The sequence below is a fragment of the Oncorhynchus tshawytscha genome, linkage group LG09 (genome assembly GCF_018296145.1).
Source record: "Oncorhynchus tshawytscha isolate Ot180627B linkage group LG09, Otsh_v2.0, whole genome shotgun sequence".
NCBI lineage: Eukaryota > Metazoa > Chordata > Actinopteri > Salmoniformes > Salmonidae > Oncorhynchus > Oncorhynchus tshawytscha.
This window is the reverse complement of record NC_056437.1, coordinates 65,022,084-65,032,498: the sequence shown is the minus strand read 5'-3', so window position 1 is coordinate 65,032,498 and position 10,415 is coordinate 65,022,084.

Sequence of the window (10,415 nt, the reverse complement as noted above, 5' to 3'; positions counted from 1 at the left end):
ATGGAGGGGCACTAAAAACATTTTGAAAAACAATCACCACCGTCTGTGAATTGTATGAGGCGTAAATGAACATTTGTCTCATACTGAGCTACTAGACTTTCTGTTTAAAAATGCATGAATGTTTTACAACAAGCCTATATAATTGCATAGAATAAAATATATATATATATATATCCTTATGGAGATGAGTAAATAATTTATTTCAAACTAGCTGAATAGATCCGTGATTACTGTAGTATGCCGACATGCAGCCTTTCTGTATCAGTGGCCACATGAGCATATAGACCTACTGCTGTGTTGGTGGTGTCTCTATAGCTTGATTTCAATATTGTGTTGTTTATACACAGCGTGTACTTACTGTCAATTCAGGTTCCACCCTTTTATTCGTCTTCTATGGTATTTCTCTTTCATTTCACGAGCATGTGTTTAAAGGTCCAATGCGGATGTGTTTTTTTTTGTCTCAATATTGATCCTTTCCAGGTAACAATTAAGTTCCTTCCTGTGATTGTTTCCAAATAAATTTTTCTAAAATAGACGAATGGACTACAATAGAGTAGAATATCATTGAATAGACTAAAATAGAATAGAGAAGGATTAGAATCATAATCATGATCATAATTTGTCTTTCATTAACAAAATGTACACTGGAAAAAAAGGAAAAAACAAGTATATTCCCTGTAATCTGTCGAGAAGTAAGGAGGGACCTAACTAGTGGTTGTTTATAGAAAAATAATAACTTCAATGCCATTTGTACTGTAGCTTCTATTTCTTTCTATCGCCCTCTCTCTGTGTCACACTCACTCACTCAATTATCTTCCAATAAATATACAGTTGAAGTCGGAAGTTTACATACACTTAGGTTGAAGTAATTAAGGCTACTTTTTCAACCACTCCACAAATGTCTTGTTAACAAACTATAGTTTTGGCAAGTCAGTTAGGACATCTAGTTTGTGCATAACACAAGTAATTTTTTCCAACAATTGTTTTACAGACAGATTATTTCACTTATAAATCAATGTATCACAATTCCAGTGGTCAGAAGTTTACATACACTAAATTGACTGTTCCTTTAAACAGCTTGGAAAATTCCAGAAAATTATGTCATGGCTATAGACGCTTCTGATGGGCTAATTGACATCATTTGAGTCAATTGGAGGTGTATCTGTGGATGTCTTTCAAGGCCTACCTTCAAACTCAGTGCCTCTTTGCTTGACATCATGGGAAAATCTAAAGAAATCAGGCAAGACCTCAGAAAAAAATTGTAGACCTCCACAAGTCTGGTTCATCCTTGGAAGAAATTTCCAAACGCCTGAAGGTACCACGTTCATCTGTACAAACAATAGTACGCAAGTATAAACACCATGGGACCATGCAGCCGTCATACCGCTCAGGAAGGAGATGCGTTCTGTCTCCTAGAGATGAACGTATTTCGGTGTGAAAAGTGCAAATCAGTCCCAGAACAACAGCAAAGGACCTTGTGAAGATGCTGGAGGAAACAGGTACAAAAGTATCTATATCCACAATAAAACGAGTCCTATATTGACATAACCTGAAAGGCAGCTCAGCAAGGAAGAAGCCACTGCTCAAAAACCGCCATAAAAAAGCTAGACTATGGTTTGCAACTGCACATGAAAATGAATATCGTACACTTTGGAGAAATGTCCTCTGGTCTGATGAAACAAAAATAGAACTGTTTGGCCATAATGACCATCATTATGTTTGGAGGAAAAAGGGTGAGGCTTGCAAGCCAAAGAACACCATCCCAACCGTGAAGCACGGGAGTAGCAGCATCATGTTGTGGGGGTGCTTTGCTGCATGAGGGACTGGTGCTCTTCCCAAAATAGATGGCATCATGAGGGAGGAAAATTATGTGGATATATTGAAGCAACATCTCAAGACATCAGTCAGGAATTTAAAGCTTGGTCGCAAATGGGTCTTCCAAATGGACAATGACCCCCTGTTACGGATACAGGTACCCTGTGTGTGTATTTCTTTTCTCTCCCCCTCACAGGTGGCAATCATCATTCCCCAATCAGTCGCTATTCAGAAGACACACCTGCTGTTTCCATTACCCTATCACATTCTCTTTCCCTTGGTTTAAAAACCTTGTGTGTCTGTTTGCTCTAGAGCTCAATCTCTCTTTCAATGCCATCTGTCTATAGATCTCTTGTTTGGTTTTTGCAACTACATGTCACTTTGTCCCCACCTGTGAGTATTGGTTTTGTTATGGTGTTTGTTTGACGGTGGGAAAAGGGGGTACCAAGATAAGTCGCCCATGGGCATACATTACCCGTAGGAATACTTTGTATAAAAACACTAGTTAGAACTGGGTGGACCACCCACTGTATTTTTGGTTAGTTAGTTAGCTGTTGGTGAAGTAGGCTAGTCTAGCTTAGGGGTGTTTTTGGATACTTATTATTTCTTTCCTTGGGTCCAGCTCAGCCCCTTTTCCCGCTCCCCCCCATTACTGTGTGTTTTCAAATAAACCATGAGTGTTTGACAGTAATTTAGTTGTCTCTGGTTATTTTCGTCCAATTATAATTTGCATGAGTTATGTTACGGGTCTCGTTACCATCCCCCCCCCCTAGACTGTCGGGACAAAAGGGATTCGTAACACCCCCAAGCATACTTCCAAAGTTGTGGCAAAATGGCTTAAAGACAACAAAGTCAATGTATTGGAGTAGCCATCACAAAGCCCTGACCTAAATCCTATAGAATATTTGTGGGCAGAACTGAAAAAGCGTGTGTGTGCAAGGAAGCCTACAAACCTGACTTAGTTACACCAGCTCTTGTCAGGAGGAATGGGCCAAAATTTACCCAATTAATTGTGGGAAGCTTGTGGAAGGATACCCAAAATGTTTGACCCAAGTTAAACAATTTAAAGGCAATGCTACCAAATACTAATTGAGTGTATGTAAACTTCTGACCCACTGGGAATGTGATGAAAGAAATAAAAGCTGAAATAACTCATTCTCTCTACTATTATTCTGACATTTCACATTCTTAAAATAAAGTGGTGATACTAACTGACCTAAGACATGGCATTTTTACTAGGATTAAATGTCAGGAATTGTGAAAAACGGAGTTTAAATGTATTTAGCTAAGGTGTATGTAAACTTCCGACTTTAACTATATATAATTAATTAGTGAGAAGAAATGCATAGACTGACATCTCGTGCACTGTTGAGAAACTACAAGGTGTTGACTGAACTTTCGACTAAGGTTGAACCGCATGCTGTTTAATTTGTGGTGAAATTTGAATTATTAACTTTTTTATCCTTTTAATCAACACAAGAGAATACAGGAAACAGGCTAGCTACACTACTGAACTTCTGGTTTCATTATTTGTGTGGGTGAAGAAAGCAAGAAAAGACCAGAGCGACTTTATAGGCTACTGCCCTATTCCTTTCAACGAGACCTCTATAATCGCAAGTAAGTAAGTAACTTCCAGTAGCCTATTTTTATATGCATGACTGTTGTAAACTTTAGCTATATAGCACAATTAAATACATTGACAACATTGACAACAGTGTTGTTCTGAGACGCATTCAAATACTATTTATTGTATTTCAATTACAAGTGCATTTTTTCTTTGAAAATACAATTAGTTGTATATTGGAATGCATTTGGAAATACATTTGGAAAGTATCAGCATGGATGTGAAATTACTGAAATACACAGATGAGTATTTTCAAATAAAAAATATTTAAAGACTCCATGCATTTGAACCGAGGGCTGTTTGGTCCAATGGGTATTTGAAATGTATTTATAAACTAGTTTCAAATAGTATTTGTAGGAAATTATTAGAAAATACTTTCAAATATTTCAAATAGAATTGGTTGTTTCGGCCCTATTATTTGAAAATACAAAAATCAACAGAAAATAAGCCTTTAAAATACAAATACTTAAATACGCATGTATTACTGAACTCAGGTTTGGTTGTTATTCAAGTATATTTAGGCTAACACCTCTGTTGGTGGAGATTGACACTACTTGCTCCTAGGTTTTCGTAGGTTTTAGGTTTTCGTAGAATAATATCAATTTCTAAAACCTTCTGAAAAATTTTGCACGCCCAGTTTTTCAGTTTTTGATTTGTTAAAAAAGTTTGAAATATCCAATAAATGTCGTTCCACTTCATGATTGTGTCCCACTTGTTGTTGATTCTTCACAAAAAAATACAGTTTTATATCTTTATGTTTGAAGACTGAAATGTGGCAAAAGGTTGCAAAGTTCAAGGGGGCCGAATACTTTTGCAAGGCACTGTACATTTTGCTATTCAAGGAATACTTTGTACTTATATTGATTTCAACTGGTTGAAATTGTAATGACTTTTTATGACTCAGTGCTATTTCGGAAGTGCTTAATATATTTGTATTTATTATGGATCACCATTAGCTGCTGCCAAGGCAGTAGCTACCCCTCCGAAACTAACTGCAGCTTTTTGTTAAGCATTACAGTCATTTCAGTCGCTGTAGTAGTTGACATGTATAGTGTTGAGTCATCTGCATACATAAACACACTGGCTTTACTCAAACCAGTGGCATGCCATTAGTAAAGATTGAAAAAAGCAAGGGGCCTAAACAGCTACCCTGGGGAATTCCTGCTTCTACCTGGATTAAGTTTGAGAGGCTTCCATTAAAGAACACCCTCTGTGTTCTGTTAGACAAGTAACTCTTTATCCACATTATATACAGGGGGTGTAAAGCCATAAGACAAGGTTTTTCAGCAGCAGACTATGATTGATAATGTCAAAAGCTGCACTGAAGTCTAACAAGACAGCCCACACAATCATTTTATCATCAATTTCTCTCAGCCAATCATTAGTCATTTGTGTAAGTGTCATCCTTGTTGAGTGTCCTTCCCATTTTTTCCAGAATTTACTAAGATTTAGTAACAGGCTGATTGGTTGGCTATTTGAGTCCGTAAAGGGGGCTTTACTTTTCTTGGGTAGCGGAACGACTTTAGCCTCCTTCCAGGCCTGAGAGCACACACTTTCTAGAAGACTTAAATTGAAGATGTGGCAATATCGTCCACTATTATCCTCAGTAATTTTGCATCCAGATTGTCAGACCCCGGTGGCTTGTCATTGTTGATGGACAGCAATACTTTTTTCACCTCTTCCTCACTGACTTCACGGAATTCCAAAGTACAATTCTTGTCATTCATAATTTTGTCAGATACACTTGGATGTGTAGTGCCAGTGTTTGTTGATGGCATGTCCTCCCTAAGTTTATTTATCCTTCCAATAAAAAAGTAATTAAAGTAGTTATCAGTGGGTAATATCAGTGGGTTTTGTGATAAATGAGCCATCTGATTCAATGAATGATGGAGCCGAGCTGGCTTTTTCCACAAAAATGTCATTTAAGGTGCTCCAAAGCTTTTTACTATCATTCTGTCACGCCCTGGTCTTAGTATTTTGTGTTTTCTTCATTTATTTTGGTCAGGCCAGGGTGTGACATGGGTTTATTTTGTGTTGTGTTTATGTATGGGGGTTTTTCGTAGGTTTTGGGATTGTGGCTTCGTGGGGTGTTCTAGCAAAGTTTATGGTTGCCTGAGGCGGTTCTCAATCAGAGGCAGGTGATTCTCGTTGTCTCTGATTGGGAACCATATTTAGGCAGCCATATTCTTTGAGTGTTTCGTGGGTGATTGTTCCTGTCTCAGTGTTTTGTATTTCACCAGATAGGCTGTATAGGTTTTCACGTTCCGTTTGTTGTTTTGTATTTTCATGTGTCATCTTCATTAAAGATGTATCGTATTAACCACGCTGCATTTTGGTCCGACTCTCCTTCAACGGAAGAAAACCGTAACACATTCTTTATATATATATATATATATATATATATATATATATTTGTTTCATAGTATAGTTTATTTTTATTTAGGTTAGTCACATGATTTCTTAATTTGCAGTACGTTTGCCAATCAGTTTGGCTGGCAGACTTATTTGCCATACCTTTTGCCTCATTCCTCTCAACCATACATTTTTTAAATTCCTCATCAATCCAATGGGATTTAACAGTTTTTACAGTCATTTTCTTAATGGGTGCGTGCTTATTAGTAACTGGAATAAACTGGAATAAATATGTCAAGTCCCGCATCTGGTTGCGCCTCATTACACACTACAGACCAGCAAATATTCTTTACATCATCAACATATGAATCACTACAAAACTTATTGTATGACCTCTTATACACTATATTAGGCCCAGCCTTTAACTTTGGTTTGCCTAGATATGGCTATTATTTTGTGATCACTACGTCTTATGGATTTGGATACGGCTTTAAAGCAAATTTCAGCAGCATTAGTAAAGACGTGATCAATACATGCTGATGATTTCATTCCTGTGCTGTTTGTAGATACCCTGATAGGCTGACTGACAACCTGAACCAGGTTGCAGGCACTGGTTACAGTTTGAAGCTTTTTATTGAGTGATTTTATTGATGAAAGCCAGTCAATATTTAAATCCCACAGAAAATATACTTCTCTGTTGATATCACATACATTATCAAGCATTTCACACATATTATCCAGATACTGACTGTTAGCACTTGGTGGTCTATAGCAGCTTCCCACAAGAATGGGTTTTAGATGAGGCAGATTAACCTGTAGCCATATTACTTCAACAGTATTTAACATTAGATCTTCTCTAAGCTTTACAGGAATGTGGTTCTTTATATAGACCGCAACACCACCGCCACTGTTGGCATTTATGTATTTTCGGTAAATGTTATAACCATGTATTGCTACCACTGTATCATCGAAGGTATTATCTAAGTGAGCTTCAGGTATTGTCAGAATATGAATGTCATCTGTTACAAGCAAGTTATTGACTTCATGGACCTTGTTTCTCAGGCTGCATATGTTAATATGGGCTATTTTTAGCACTTTTCTGGGTTGCTTGATTGTTTTTAATGCTTTCATGGGAATCTTATCAGAAGTAGACTTGATAGTGCAGGGTGAGCTGCACAAAGTGGTCTTCCTACTAGGGCACACTGCCTCAGTTCTTGGGTCATTTATAAGTCATTGTTTCAACACAGCCTTGAAATGCATGGACAGGAGCCAAGGTGATTTGGATGGACTCCGTCATTCCTGGTGAGTATCTTCTGTTTCCAGAAGGTGTCAAAGTTATATATAAAAGTGACTCCAGCAGAGCTACAATAATATTTTAGCCAGATGTGTAATGCCAGTAGCCTGCTGAAACTTTCACACTCGTGGTCCAGCAATGGTACTGGACCTGAAATGATAGGCTGTTTTTTTGGAGTCTTTTAATGCTAAAATCAGTTCTTTAAAATACATTTTAAGATGTTCTGAGCTAGCCCTCCTTATGTCGTTTGACCCCACATGGACTACGACAATGTCAACTCACGGCATCTGTCGTAGAACAGTCGGAAGCAGCCTTGTGATGTCCTGTACTCGTGCACCTGGGTAGCACAGGATTTTTGACTTGGGAACCGAGATGTTTCTCACCATAGAGCTGCCTAGGATGACAGGTGGCGATGTTAAATGGCCCGGTCTCTCAGGCAGCCTCACAGTCTGATGAGGGTGGGAGCACATGACAGCACAGCATGGTAGAAACACAACATGACAACAACAGGATAGCAACACAACATGGTAGCAGCACAAAACACGGTACAAACATTATTGGGCACATACCAAGGGTATAAAAGTGTTGAGTTAAGAATTAACATATCAGACTAGAAGGGCCACCATCTGCAGCTGAGGTCTACGATTAGTCATGACCCTGAAACACAACACAAGGTTGAAGAAGACAATGGAACCTCTTAAAAATCAATGCTATGGTTGAGTAGCTGTTCTGTATCTAAGAAGGTTAATTTAAGTTGGACCATCTGGTTATTCTCTTTAAATCTTTGTGTCCTACACTGCTTTCATCACCACTCTGGGATCATCAACACGGCTGACTAGCCGTCCTCAGGAGACCCCTCTTCCAGAACGAGTGCAAGTAAACAGACAACTAAGAAGGACAGTATGACATCTTGTGGACAAGAGACTTACACCAGAGAACAAAGGAGAAGGTCATCCGAAATAAGAAGTCTCAATCAAACCCTCCTCACCAAGCAGAACCCGACACATGAAGGCCTAGGCCCAACAAAGATACCCGACGAAGACCTTCAACACGTAAATACATGCATCACCTCTTACCCATAAGAGAGGCAGTTCGGGGCAAGGTATTAGGGTTATTGCGAGTGTAGTTCCCAAATGTATCCAAGTGTTGCTTCTCTCTCCCTCTCGTTTTCTCACTCTCTCTTTAACTCTCCATCTTGTGTAACCAGTGTCATATTGTGTTAGTCCGCTAGGGACCTGCTGTCATCAAAGTTTCTAATCAATAACCTATACCGTGTGTATCTTATGTTATCATTTAGCTTGTTAGTAAATAAATAATCAAATCAATTTGTGTGGTACGGAATGACCAGTGAGACCCGGGTTTGTGCAGAGTCTACGACGTTCAGAATGAGACTCATGGGAGGAAATTATTAATTAGTGACTGGTATGATCTCTATATATTCTTGAGTTAATTCGGGAGATGGTAACTCATTAAACAAACTTTTCCTATGGTGCCCCAAATTTGTAATGAGTTAATTGTTACACGATTAATTTAATTGAGTAATAATTAGACAGTAGGTAATTATTCGATAAATAGCAGTCATCACAATAATGATAGTCATGTCACGTCACAACAAAAGATAAAAGAAACAGTGACGTAAATGTGTTGTTTCATACCATATTGCATTGCTGAACATTGCAAATAATATGTATTGAGACAAGTTTCTCGGTCTGTTGGTTGTTTCTTTGAATTCCTTCTCATCAAAACAGATTCAGTATTCACATTTTTATATATATATATATTTTTACACAAAACCATGAAATATTGTAAACAAAACTTTGATCGACAGCTAAACCACCAGAGAGAGGAGAGCAGGTGAAGCCACCGTAATAGCAACAGTTTATCAACTCTTTATTCTGTGATAACATCTGATACAATCACTACGGTCCTTCTTGGAAAAAGAGGCACAGTGTGAAGGGTAAACTGATTGTAAAAGAATCTTTGTGAAATAATAGTTTTAAAGCACATTTCCTGCGACTCTACACATTTTGCCATGAGGCTCAGAGAACATTTGCAGCTTTAAAGTAACTGTCCAGTGAATGTTACTTTTCTCATACCCACATTTTGATCGTGTATGTTTGATAGTGGTATGTTTGATAGTGTATGTTTGATAGTGTATGTGATGTAGACAGAGAGGTCTACTTTTTTGGGGACCTGAATATTGACTGGTTTTTATCAAGCTGTCCGCTCAAGAGGAAGCTTCTTACTGTAACCAGTGCCTGTAATCTGGTCCAGGTTATTAATCAACCTACCATGATGTTTAGAAACACTACAGGAACAAGAACATCCACATGTATCGATCACATTTTTACTAATACTGCAGAACTTAAATTCTAAAGCTATATCCGTTCACATTAGATGCAGTGATCACAATAGAGTGGCTATATCCAGGACAGCCAAAGTTCCAACAGCCGGGCCTAAAATAATGTCAGTCCGGGTTTGGCCTACCCCGGCCAATGCTGGGCCAATTGTGCGCCACCCTATGGTACTCCCAATCACAGCCGGATGAGATATAGCCTGAATTCAAACCAGGGATTATAGTGATACCTCTTGCACTGAGATGCAGTGCCTTAGACCACTGAGCAACAAAATATTTTGATGTGACTCCTTTGTGGATGATGTTAAAAATATTTGATGGTCTGATGTGATTAATGAGGAGCATCCAGACGGTGCACTTGATGAATTTATGAAATTGCTTCTTCCAATTATTGATACATATGCATCTGTTAAGAAACTGACTGTTAGAACTGTTAAGGCTCCATGGATTGATGAGGAATTGAAAAACTGTATGGTTGAAAGCAATGGGGCAAAAGGAGTGGCTAATACGTCTGGCTGCACATCTGACTGGCTTACTTATTGCAAATTGAGAAATTATGTGACTAAACTCAACAAAAAGAAGAAGAAACTGTATTGTGAAGCCAAGATCAATGATATAAAGAATGATGGAAAAAGAGTACTTGAAATTAATCAGATTAATCAGATGGCTTATTCATCATGAAACCATTTGATGTTGCTAATTATTTTAATGGCGATTTCTCTGTGAACAAATTAACAAGACTTTCAGCATGCTTATAAAGAATGCTTATGGAGAAGGGCACTCAACATCTACTGCACTGACACAAATGACTGATGATTGGTTAAATAAATTGATAAGAAGAAGATTGTGGGAGTTGTACTGTTTGATTTCAGTGCAGCCTTTATTATTGACCATAACCTGTTGTTGAAAAAACTTGTGTTATGGCTTTTCAACCTCTACTATATCGTGGATTCAGAGCTATCTATCTAATAGAA